Source organism: Mustela nigripes, chromosome 7, assembly GCF_022355385.1.
Source record: "Mustela nigripes isolate SB6536 chromosome 7, MUSNIG.SB6536, whole genome shotgun sequence".
NCBI classification, from domain to species: domain Eukaryota; kingdom Metazoa; phylum Chordata; class Mammalia; order Carnivora; family Mustelidae; genus Mustela; species Mustela nigripes.
In genome coordinates this window covers 53,336,686-53,349,315 of record NC_081563.1, presented here as the reverse complement: position 1 = coordinate 53,349,315, position 12,630 = coordinate 53,336,686, and the positions used below count along the sequence as shown (strand labels likewise).

Sequence of the window (12,630 nt, the reverse complement as noted above, 5' to 3'; positions counted from 1 at the left end):
CTTAAAAAAAAAAAAAAAAGGTAGTGGGGGGGGGCGCCTGGGTGGCTCAGTGGGTTGAAGCCTCTGCCTTCGGCTCAGGTCATGATCCCAGGGTCCTGGGATCGAGCCCCACATCGGGCTCTCTGCTCAGCCGGGAGCCTGCTTCCTCCTCTCTCTCTGCTTGCCTCTCTGCCTACCTGTGATCTCTGTCAAATAAATAAATAAAATATTTTTTAAAAATAAAATAAAATAAAATAAAAAGGTAGGGGGTAAGCGTCTGGTGGCTCAGTTGGTTGGGTGGCTGCGTTTGGCTCAGGTCATGATCTCAGGAGTCCTGGGATTGAGCCCCACACTGGCCTCCCTGCTCAGCAGGAAATCAGCTTCTCCCTCTCTGTCCAGCCTTCCCCCTGCTGTGCTCTGTCGCTCTCTCAAATAAATTAATTAAATCTTTAAAAAAAAAAAAAAGCTACTGCTATGGAGAAGCTATGCCACACACTCGGCAGGTCTGGTATGGATCCAGGACTAAAGATCCCACAATGGGGCCCCTTGTGGCTTGATGTAGGAGCTGCAGGTGGGGAAGTACAGAGCAGCCAATTCTATTTCTGTAGGTGGCTGCCATTTTCTTTCCAGGCAGATGGAATGGGAAACTGGGGCCTACTCTAGTCGGAAGTTACCCTCACCCCTGAGAGACTAAGAGGGTGTAGACAGAAAGGGAGTCCAGGAGCTGACTTCTCTGGCAGCTTGTGTCTGTGGCCTTGAGAGGCCTCACGAGAGCCCTGAAGAGCCCAGAAGGGAGAAGGCCATAGAGGATTCAGAGCTGCCTTCGGCTCAGGTCATAATCCCAGGGTCCTGGGATTGAGCACCATATCAGGCTCCTTGCTTAGTGGGGAACCTGCTTCTCCTTCTCCTTCTGCCTGCCACTCCCCTAGCTTGTGCTCTGTCAAATAAATGGAATCTGAAGGGCACCTGGGTGGCTCAGTGGGTTGAGCCGCTGCCTTTGGCTCGGGTCATGATCTCGGGGTCCTGGGATCAAGTCCCACATCGGGCTCTCTGCTCGGCGGGGAGCCTGCTTCCTCCTCTCTCTCTCTCTCTGCCTACTTGTGATGTCTCTCTGTCAAATAAATAAAATAAAAAATCTTAAAAAAAAATAAAAATAAATAAATAGAATCTGAAAAAAGAAGAAGGAGGAGGAGGAGAAGGAAAAACCGTTAGCAATAGTTCTATCTAGAGAGTAGGAACAGAGGACTGGAGAACTTTTGCTTTCTCCTTTGGTACTGTTAAAATTTTCTACTATGAGCATGTATGTTTTTGAAAATAATAGTTTTTTACTGTTTTTTAAGATTTTATGTATTCATTTGTCAGACAGAGAAAGCACAAGCAGGGGCAGCGGCAGGCAGGGAGAGAAGCAGGCTCCCTGCTGAGCAAGGAGCCTGAAGCTGGGCTGGATGCCGGAATCCCAGAACCCTGGGATGATGACCTGAGCTGAAGGCAGACACTAACTGACTGAGCCATCCAGGCATCTCGGATATTGTTTTTTTAAAAAGAACAGATAAATTTATATCTACTGATGGAGAAACATTTTTAAGATACATTGCAACTTTTTTTTAATAGCACAAGCCATAGGAATGAATCTCAGTTCACAAATTCAAGTGTGAAGGACACCAAACTTTAGTTTCTATAACTCAACTCAAATGTTTATGGTAAGCTCCTATCGTGCCAACAGGAAACTCAACTATAGGTGTATCTGAGTTCTCCTGAACTGAATACTGAGAAATGCCAGGCATGGAGCAGAGGAGGTGGCTGTGAAGCTGGCTGAAGCCACTCTAATAGCCTCTGCTGCTCTCTGCCACCCATGGGCATCCAAGAATCTTGGACCAGGCTGACTGTGTCCCTACAGCTTGGTGGCCACCCCTCTCTGGGATCTTACTCCTGCATGCCCAGGTGATCTGCTAGAAAGCAGGTGGGACTCTGGAGACCACAGATCTTTCTGTCCTGTCTCTCCTGCCCTGAGCCAGTCTGGGGAAGAGAGGTCTGCAAAGAACTGGAGGTTCTTTCCTCTCCCGGTGAAATCCTTCTTTCTCATTTCTAGTCAAGGTATTGAGTCTGTGCAAGAGAATCATTTTCCTTCAATGAGCTATTCCACAAACCCTAAAGTTCTCATAAGTGCCTAAGTTTTTGGCACACAAAAGCCAGAGACACCTGAAACTTGATTCTATTTTCTAATCTGGGGAGCTAGCTCAAGAGGAAATGAGCTCCAGGAATGTGAGAGTGGGAAAGGGGAAAATCCAAGAAGAAAGAGATTTATCCAATATTATGCCAGCCAAATATATGTATAAATATGGAGCAAAAAGTCTGAACATTCCCACCAAAGAATTAACAGTGTCTACCAGTAGGGTAAGCTTTTAGGCTAGGGGAAGGGCTAGAAGGGGGGCTTTACCTTTTTACTTTATGTATTTCTAAACTGCTTTTTAAAGAAAGATTTTATTTATTTATTTATTTATTTGACAGAGATCACAAATAAGCAGAGAGGCGGGGGGGGGGGCAGGCTCCCCACTAAGTGGAGAGCCCGAAGAGGGGTTCAATCGCAGGGCCCTGAGATCATGACCAGAGCCAAAGGCGTCAACCCACTGAGCCACCCAGGTGCCCTGCTTTTATTTTTTAATGATGAAGCTCTATTCAGTATCACTTATATCATCTACTATTTTAAATATATAAATACACATATATTTTTCCCTCTAGGCTAGAGCTGAAGGGTGATGCAGGTCACACCTATTTAGCCCACCCAAGGGCAGAACCTTGTGGAGTATATGTGCATGAAGGGTTGCAAGACTTGTTAGGAAAGAACTATTCCTAAGGGAAGGAGACAAGCACAGTGAACTGAACCAGGGCCAAAGCTTTGCTCAGTGGAAAGGGGGAAGTAATTCTGAGCTGAAGTCGTAGTAGTTGTGACGTACACATATCCGTGGGATCAAACCTCAAGGATCTGTGAAGCACTGGAGGTGCCAGCAGCCTCCCAGCCCCACTCCTGCAGTGGAGCCAGCTGATCTCGTGCCAGCAGGAGTGTCAGTGGCTCCCAGCAGGCGCAGGGCGTCTAATGGGTGTGGCAATGTCCAGCAGAACTGATAGCTCCATGGGGTGTGACAGGGGCAAAGGGAGGTTGCCGAGTGGAGGAGGGGGAAAAAGATAGCTGGGAGTGGGAGGGTGTAGCTGTCTAACCTTATCCAACAGCGCCGGGGGAGACACACACCCTGGGGACGCCCAAAATGCTCACGGGGCGAGGGTGTGGGAGGTAGGCAAGACCTGGAATTCTGCACTGGCAGGTAGGAGCAAGAGTCAGAGATACACGTGGATGAGCTCTAATGATGTGACAAGTGCACAGGTGTGCAGGTGTGTGCACAGGTGGGGAGCACAGAAGAGGGAGCCACAAAGTCTACATGGGAGGGGTCATGGAAGGTCTCCTGAGTCAACTGACATCGGTAATTCAGAGTGGGTGGGAAGGGTGGAGGGCATGAGGAACTGCACGTGCAAAGGCCTGGAGCTGTGCGGGAGCTAGCCAGAGGCTGGGGGAACTAACTTAGAGTACCACAGACTCAATACAGGGGAGTGGTCAGTGAGGCCACGCAGATTGGGTTCCTTGATAAGGAATTTGAACTTTATTCTGCTGGCAATGGTGAAGCTCAGAAGAGGGCTTTTATGCAGGGAAATGAGATGAACAAATTACCAGGCAAATTTTTCACCACCACACTCCCACCACTCCTAGCTAACTCTCACCGAGTGTGTAGTCTCAGAGTGTTGCTTCCTCCAGGAAGTGTTCCCTCACCACCTTTCGGGCTCAGCTAGCCCTCAGCTCAGGCTTCTAGAGGCTCGCAAGCACTGCCCTCTCCTCCTTCCCCATCACGTTGTGTCTTGATTACCTGTGCCCTGTACTTTCTTCTGTCCCCTCATACACTGCGAGTGCTGAATGCCAAGGACTACGCCTATTGTGCTCTATGTTCTATCCCCAGCACCCCACACAGGGCCTGGCATGATAAGTATTCAATATGTATTTATTTAATAGGAAATTTATTAGGAAATAAATTTATTTAGGAAATTTATTTAATAGGAAATAAAACAACAAGAAGAAGATAAGTGTGAGAAGATGATCTTGTGGTTTCCAGCCAGAGTTGCAGATTGGAAATTGGAAAGGGGAGATGAGGGGGCCCAGGGAGAAGGTTCAAGCTATAGTTTGGTTAAGGAGTGATGAGGGCTTGACCTGAGGCACTGGTGGTAGAACTGGAGAGCAGAAAAAGATTGAGAAAATCTTTAGGAGGCAGTACTGATAGGCTTGGGTGATTAGATGAGGGAAGTGAGGGGATCAGATAAGGAGAGGAGGGCTCCTGGGCTTCTGGCTTAAGCAGTGGGTAGATGACAGATTAACTGAGACTGGCTATTCTGGACGAGGAGGCAATGTGTTGGGGAAGATGATGAAATCAGTTTAGACCTGTTGACTTTGACATGCCTGTAGGGCATACAGGTGAAGAGGTCCCAAGGGCAGCTAGAATCACAGCGCTGGATCCCAGGACAGACATCTGCACTGAAAATAGAGATTTGGGAGTTGTCAGCCTACAGGTGATGGCTTAAGATCAAGGAGGGGATAAGATAGCCCAGGGAGGAAAAGAGGAGGGAAAACAACAAGGAAGATCCCCACCTCTAAGAGGTAGGCTTGGGGTGGGGAGATACGGAGGGGAAAGAAGACATAAGAAAGGAAGGAAGAGAGCAGCATCCTAAGGGAGAAGTGGCTTCAAGAACTAGTAAACACAGTCTGTGTGTGTAGAACCCTGGCTCCCCTTAACAGCTGAGAAAACTGAGGTCTAGGGATACCGAGGTGCTCCAAGCCACAAACTATTATTGCCCACGATCACACACCTTGGTGCCTCTCAAATTATGATCCCTGGAGTCCTGGGAGTCCCAAAGGCCCTTCCAGTGCGGCCCAAGAGGTAAAGACCGTATTTATAATAATACTAAGACTTTTTTGCAGTACTCAGTTGACATTTGAACTGATAATACAAAAGCAACAGTGGTGTAAAACTTCTGGGGACTTAACACAAATCACCGAAGTCATATTCTTCACCCCAGGCACTTTGGTTTAACAAAAAGGCTAGCTTCACACAAGAATGCCATGATAGAACAATAATTACTGATTTTTTAACATGACTCTTGGGGTTCCTGGCTAGCCTGTGACTTGTGATCTCAGGGTTATGAGACTGAGCCCCACGTTGGGTGTAGAGATTACTTAAAAATAAAATCTTAAAAAAAAAAAAAACAAGGGGCGCCTAGGTGACTCAGTGGGTTAAGCCTCTGCCTTTGGCTCAGGTCATGATCTCAAAGTCCTGGGATCAAACCCCACATCAGGCTCCCTGCAGGGAGCCTGCTTCCCCCTCTCTCTCTGCCTGCCTCTCTGACTACTTACCATCTCTCTCTGTATCAAATAAATAAATAAATCTTAAAAAAAAAAATCCATGAGTACATCTTGTTAATAGTCTGTACATAAAGCACTTCTGCTATATACCAAAGTACTAGATAAATTCATGTGATTGTTTGCATTGAGAAATGAACCACCTCCTTTTTCCATGAAACATTTTTATTATAAAAATTACTAACCCCCACCCCCTTCCAAAAAAGGAAAGAACAACTGACAAACTATGATTACTCAGACATGCGCATTTCACAGTCATTTTCTTAAAAATCAATGAAGTGAGCTTGTCACGTCAAGGAAAACTGATAGTATGTTTTGCGAAAGATAAAATTCGATCTGGCAAGTGAAAATTAGAATTTCAGAAAACTTGTCTCCACACCATGAGCTTCACAGCTTCCTGGTACTTAAAGACTTTGCTGATGACATCAGCAGTAATATTAAGGAATATAATACTATGGATCAAAATGTGTCTACATTGGGAAAATCTGCAATCACCAAGCCATTATTTTCCAAATGACCAATGCATGATGTCTCAACCATGAGCTAAAGAACCATTCAAAGTATAAACAGATCAATGGATTAGAATATAACTGAGGATGAGAAATACACTGATTCGGTTTCAGATCTCACACTGCAACTACCTATCAGAAAATACCATTTGTCTAGTTTTGGTGAAACATCAAAGAAGATATCCATAATTATCTGAAAAGCCTATTAAAAATACTCCTACTTTTTTCAACTACAAATCTGTATGAAGTGGGTTTGTATTCACCTACTTCAACCAAAGCAACATATGATAGACTGGTAAAGGAGATACAAGAATCCGAATGTCTTCTGTTTAGCCAGTCATTAAAGACAGTTGCAAAACTGTAAAATAATAACTCTCTGAATTTTTTCATTTTAGATAACATATTTTTATAAAAAGTATCTTACATGTAAAGGATTTATTATTGTTATTTTTACATAATTAATAAATACTTTTAAAGTCTTTCTCTAATATTCTTTTCCATATTGGTATTATGGTAAATATCTACAGCCACAGCCCACATAAATAAAGATGTTTGAAGTTCTCAATAATTTTTAAGAGTGTAAAAGGGTCCTGAGACCAAAACGTTTGGGAACCACTAATATTGAGCCCCCCTTCCTGCCTCCCAGTTCTTGGAGCTCATTTTTAGCACACCCACCCCTTCCACGTACTTCTCCGTAAAATACAGAATTATAATACAAAATCAAAAATAAAACTTAGCTGAAGAAGAGATGAGACAACAGGCACAGTGAGCTAAACAGAGAATAAGACCCTTCCTTCCCTTCAAAATAATGTTCCCTTAAGAGCCACGGCCTGGTAACTAACCCTGCCAAGGAAGGCTGGGTTCCTCTGTAAACCCTTCATACTCTGCTAATTGTGGGAGAACAGACGGGGAGCAGAGGGCTCAGTGGGAGTTCAGGTCTCATCTCCTTCACATTCAGTATATGATCAGATACAACAGCCAATGAAGTAAGTAAGGCAGGTGGGGCCATTCTGTATTAGTCACTATTTACAGAGAAGGAAACAGAGGTCTGTGTCTTCCCTGATACCAATCTTAAATAAAGATGGGGGGGAGGTAGGCAGGAGCACTGGGTTACTTTCCAGGGTTCCCTCCACTGAGCACTAGCTCTAAAATGCCTCTTTTTCCCACTCAATCCTAGAGGCCCGTTATTACAGATGCATTATTTTACTTGTAAGGTCTTCTCTTACTATGTTTATAAGCCATATATAGTTCTTTTTTTAATCCTCTCTTCTTTTGGGTAACTGATCTTTTTATAATAGTTTGTAAGAAAAAGTGACGCTTTGTATTGCTTTTTTCTTTTTTTAAGATTTTATTTATTTGACAGAGCAAGGGAGAGAGAGCACAAGCAGGAGGAGGGCAGGCAGAGGAAGAGGGAGAAACAGGGTCTCTGCTGAGCAGAGAGCCCAACATGGGACTCTATCACAGGACCCTGGGACCATGAACTGAACTGAACGCAGACGCTTAACCCACTGAGCCACCCAGGTGCCCCTGTATGGCTTTTCAATTATAAAACTGGTTTTAAAATGGTTAAGAAGAGGGGTGCCTGGGTGGCTCAGTCAGTTAAGTGTCCAACTCAAGCCCTGTGTTGGCATTCTCTCTCCCTTGCCCCTCCCCCCATTTTGTACCCCCCCCAAAACAAATAAATAAACCTTAAATGATTAAGAGGGGCGCCTGGGTGGCTCAGTGGGTGAAAGCCTCTGCCTTCGGCTCAAGTCATGATCTCAGAGTCCTGGGATCGAGCCCCACATCGGGCTTTCCGCTCAGCAGGGAGCCTGCTTCCCCTACCCCCCGCCTGCCTCTCTGCCTACTTGTGCTCTCTGTCTGTCAAATAAATAAATCTTAAAAAAAAATTATTAAGAAGGAAAAGTTAATGAAATAAAAGGCAAATAAACAAACAATAGATATAACATAAAAGCTGGTGCTTACAAAATAGAACTCCAACAAAACTAATGAAAAAAGCATGAAGCATTAAGTATGCAACTTTGGGAATGAAAAAGGGAAGATACAGTAGAGATATAAAAACAAGACTACAGAAATTTTATGTGAATAATTTTTAAATTTTGAGAAAAAAATTTTTTAAGATTTTATTTATTTACTTTACAGACAGAGATCACAAGTAGGCAGAGAAGCAGGCAGAGAGAAAGGGGGAAGCAGGCTCCCCACTGAGCAGAGAGCCCGACTCGGGGCTTTATCCCGGGGCCCTGGGACCATGACCTGAACTGAAGGCAGAGGCTTTAACCCACTAAGCCACCCAGGTGCCCCAAGAAAAAAAGATTTTAAGATAAAATCTTAAAATCTGAGAGAGAGAGCATAAGAGAGGGAGGGGCAGAGAGAGAGGAAGAAGCAGGCTCCAAGCTGAGCAGAGAGCCCAATGCAGGGCTCCATCCCAGGATGCCGGGATCATGACCTGAGCCAAAGGGGGATGCTTAACTGACTGAGCCACCCAGGGGCCCCTTGATAAAATTTTAAATTACCAAATTACTTGCCTAGAGGAAAAGTAACAGTTCTAGTAAAATTTATACAGCAGTAGTAGAAGTAATATTCTGGGGTCTCTCAAATGCAAACCCCTCAGGGAAGTAAGTGCTAGTGAACTGGTTGCCTTTTGTAACACAAGAGATGGGTTTTTGGAACAGTCTATCTGGATGGACGAGGGTGCTGAGAGACAGAGCAGGTGCTAGTACCGCCCCTTGTTTGGCAGCCCTGGTTGGCCTGAAGTCAGATCACCAGGCTAGATACCAGGCTGCCAAGACATCCCTGCTCGCTTCCACAAGATTTGGCACCTTAAATAAGAGATTTCACCTGCCCTGTCTGTCCTAGGTGAGCTCTGAGATGTCCCTGTTAATCTGGCTCTGCCCAGCCCAAAGGGTCTGCCTACAATCCCCTCTTCCCTTACCTGATTCTTCCTTCCCTCCCTTCCTCACTCCTCCTCTTACTCTCCTCTTACTCCCTCTCCCAACGTCCTCTCCCAGACTTCTGCTGGAAGACACAGGAGCTCCAGGAGTTCCTAGAGTCATTTCAGGTGCTATACCACCTCTCCCCACATCCAGCCCTCTTCCCATGCCCACCACCCAGTACTTCTGGCCACAGGAATTGCAACAAATAATGTGGAAGCCTGAAGCCTAACCCTCTCCTGTCTTGGTCCATGCCCCAAACTCATTTCTTTTTTTTTTTTTAATTTATTTTAAAGACTTTATTATTTATTTGACACAGAGAGAGGAAGAGTACACAAGCAGGGGGAGCAGCAGGCAGAGGGAGAGGGAGAAGCAGGCTCCCCACCAAGCAGAAAGCAGAGAGCCTGACATGGGGCTCCATCCTGGGACCCTGGGATCATGACCCAAGCCAAACACAGACGCCCAGTCTACTGAGCCAACCAGGCGCCCCGTCCCCAAACTCATTTCTCGGTCTGATATTGGAATGGGATAAAGAAGGGGGTCCAAGGAGTGTGATGGTGTGTGTAGTAAAGGGAAGTAGTTGCCTAGCTCTGAGTCTTGGTAGTGGGAGTTAATGCAAGAGATCTATCCTTTATACCTTACACTTCTGTGGCCCAAATGAATGTCCAACACATAGAAGCACTACTGTGTCTTTGTCAACTGGATGAATAAAAGTTAAATCTGTTAAAATGTGTTACTCTGTCTATACCAGTTTGTGACTACGAGCATTCTCACAAGCAACAGACACCACAACAAGCAACAGAAAGCACCACCACTACAGAGTGTGTGTGTGTGTGTGTGTGTGTGTGTGTGTATGTTGGGAGTGGAAATCCATTAAATATTATAATAATGATAGAAAAGGTGATCTCCTTCAGGAGGGGGATGACCGGTGTATGTAACATTGCTGTGGTCAAACTGTAAGGTCATGGGCGGGTAGGAGTGGGAAGGAGGCCACAACAGAAAGTTGAGTTCAGACAGAAAAGGTTCCTTGTGGACCTTGCAATGATTTAGCCTCTGACTGACCCGAAGGCAGGTGCTTCTGTGGACTCCTAATCTTGCTCAAAGCCTCAGGGATGTAGAGGACAGATACTCAGAAGATGGACAACTTCTGCTAACTATCTGGGTCTGGAGAAGCCAGCCTGTCAGATAACAGAAAACTGATGCTGCAGTGACACTGACCACACCCAAGGTTGAGTCACAGGCACTTCCTAGTCCAGGTTGGCATTAGGATTTGAAAGGCCCTAAGGAAGAGTGCCCATACCCTCCACCTACCTAGTGAAATTATGCTTATAATCCCCAAATTAGAGTTCTCTTCTTTCACCGTACTTCCACTAATCGGGGCAGTGCTGGGTAAAGCTAGGACCAGTGTTCCTTTGAGCTACTGGCATTCCTCCACCCCAGATCAGACGAAGACTGAGGAAGAACAATGAGGACACAACTTTCTAATATTGCCTGTTACTAATCCTATCGCTGGTCTAGACTCCCAGGTCTCTCGCCCTAACCCTGCCAAAGCTATCTGGGTTCCATATTCAGAAACAGTAAGCTGCTTCTTCAAAGCACCCACCACCCCCCGCCCCCTAGACCTACTAAATCTGGTTGCTCAGCCTGTGCTCTACGTAGGCCCAAGGGCTAGAGGTGATTAACTCAAGACTTGCCCCTGCAGCTGCCTCTGTATCCGGAATGGAGTGAGGGACTTCGAAGGTGACACAGTAGAAGCCTGGTATATTTTGGTATGATCTATCAGGCCCTTACATGAAGTTTCCCTTCCAAAAATATATCCCCTACTCCAGACCCACCTGGCACCTAAAATCTCATTAGAGGGCCCTTAAAGTTACTCAGTAGGTTCCCAGAAAAAAACAGAGATCTCTTCACTTGGGGTGAGGGTGGAGGATTGGTGAGAAGTCACATTAGAACGACGAACAGCAGCCTTGGAACTGCCAGATGAGGGTTTAGGGATGGCAATCCAGCGGGAAGAGATGACGGTGGGGAAGTTGGAGGGTTGGCAGTAGCTATAATAAAAGTGGATTTTCATAGCAAATAGTTTTTAATCACATCAAAATCAATCCCCTCTGCCCTTAGTCATTTCGCCTGTCAGAGGCAGGCAAACACCCCAGGCTTAGCTGAGAAATAAAGGAATTCTCCTCAGGGTCCTCTCCCTGGAGGAGGCCAAGGAAGAGTACAGCCCCTTGGGCCAAGAATGGCAGGAAAAGAGCACAGTAAATTGTGGGCTGGATTGCCCAGTCACATGATGGGATCTGGCTGCTTCTTGTCACGTAAACTCTTTTTCCCTCCTCCTCTGGTCTCTCCCTCTCCTCCTTTCCCCTCTGCTCTGTTTTGATTTGGTTAAAATAGACGCAAACTCTGGTCTTTTCTATTTTTAATACCTAGCCATTACATAATCCACAACGTAATTGCTGACTTGAAAAACTATTGGCAAGAGTAGAAAATCCCCAGAGTTTTAAACAGGAAAAGGATTATTACAGCACAAAAGCCTTTGGCAGTTTTACTGACTGGTAAACCGTCTGTAATCGTCACTTGCCAGTGGAAGTCACATGGGCCCTGGGAAACACTCCCCACCTCAGGGAAAGCAGGCTGGGGGAAGGGAGGAACCATAGACTAAGCTGGAAGGAGGCTGCTTTTTGTGTTGGGCAGGGGTTTGGTTGGGATGCCCCTGGAGATTCCACTGGGCCCAGATACCAGGCCCATAGGAGTGAGCTTCAGGTCACCTGCCCTCCCCAGGCCACTTAACTGCTTTTGTTCCTTGCTGGAGAGTTAAGTCTCCAGCATTCACATCCCTCTTCAATTTCCTGGACCTTCATACATCCTCCAACACACTCCTGAGCAAGCCTAAGTGAGAGTAGACTATTCCAGTTAAATATATGATTTTATTAAGACACAGGAGCAAGGAAGACTGCTTGTTAATCACGGAGACCTGACCTACTCCTCTGCGTTCTATTTATTTCCAACCACCATACTATTCGATTCCTCAATAAAATGAGCCAATAAAAATATAACTAGAGATTATAAATATAAGTACTAGAGATTCGGTAAAGGGTTGGAAGGGGAGATTTTGCCACCCCCAAACATGTCTCTTTGGCATAAGGATTTTTCCTGAGCTAAAAGCAGTCAAAACACAGCAAATTTAGGAAAAGCTCTTTACCTCCCCCGCCCCAACTGCCTAAATTGACATTGGAAGGGTGCCTATACCAGGACACTATTACCAGAAATACTTTTTTACCTAAGCAACTTATCTGCACAAAAGGGTAACCTTTGTTTTCCAAACATCTCCTCTTGTAAATAGCCTTCCTTCCCTTTGTATCCCCAGACCTCAAGCCCTTTCCTTAGCTCAGGATGTTATATAAAACTTCAATTACTTGACTGCCCTTTGGGCCTTATGTTTTTATGGAGCTCCCATATATACAAAATCTGGTTTTCTCTTGCAATCTGTTTTATATCAATTTAGTTATTAGACCATTCTAGGAAGTAAGAAGGGAACATTTTCCCACCTCTCCAGGTTTCACAACCAAATAAAAAGTATCCCATTAAGACAAAATTGTCTCTATGTGTGTTGGGGATATCACTAGTGTAGGAGATACAGAGGGGACAGAGATAGCTTTCCCTGATTTTGCCAATTCTGCCACAGCCCCAACCCCAATAATCGAGGATAGCCAGTCCAATTTAGGCACCTACAGGTGACAATTCCTTCAAAAAATGTTTG

The 12,630-nt window shown here is 45.3% G+C and overlaps 1 long non-coding RNA gene across 24 annotated transcripts in view; it reads right to left on the bottom strand.

Moving 5' to 3' along the window:
- The window catches only part of LOC132021478 (uncharacterized), a 113,584-nt gene that overhangs the window by 39,551 nt on the left and 61,403 nt on the right, over positions 1-12,630 (bottom strand). The gene's annotated exons all lie outside the window — the stretch shown is intronic.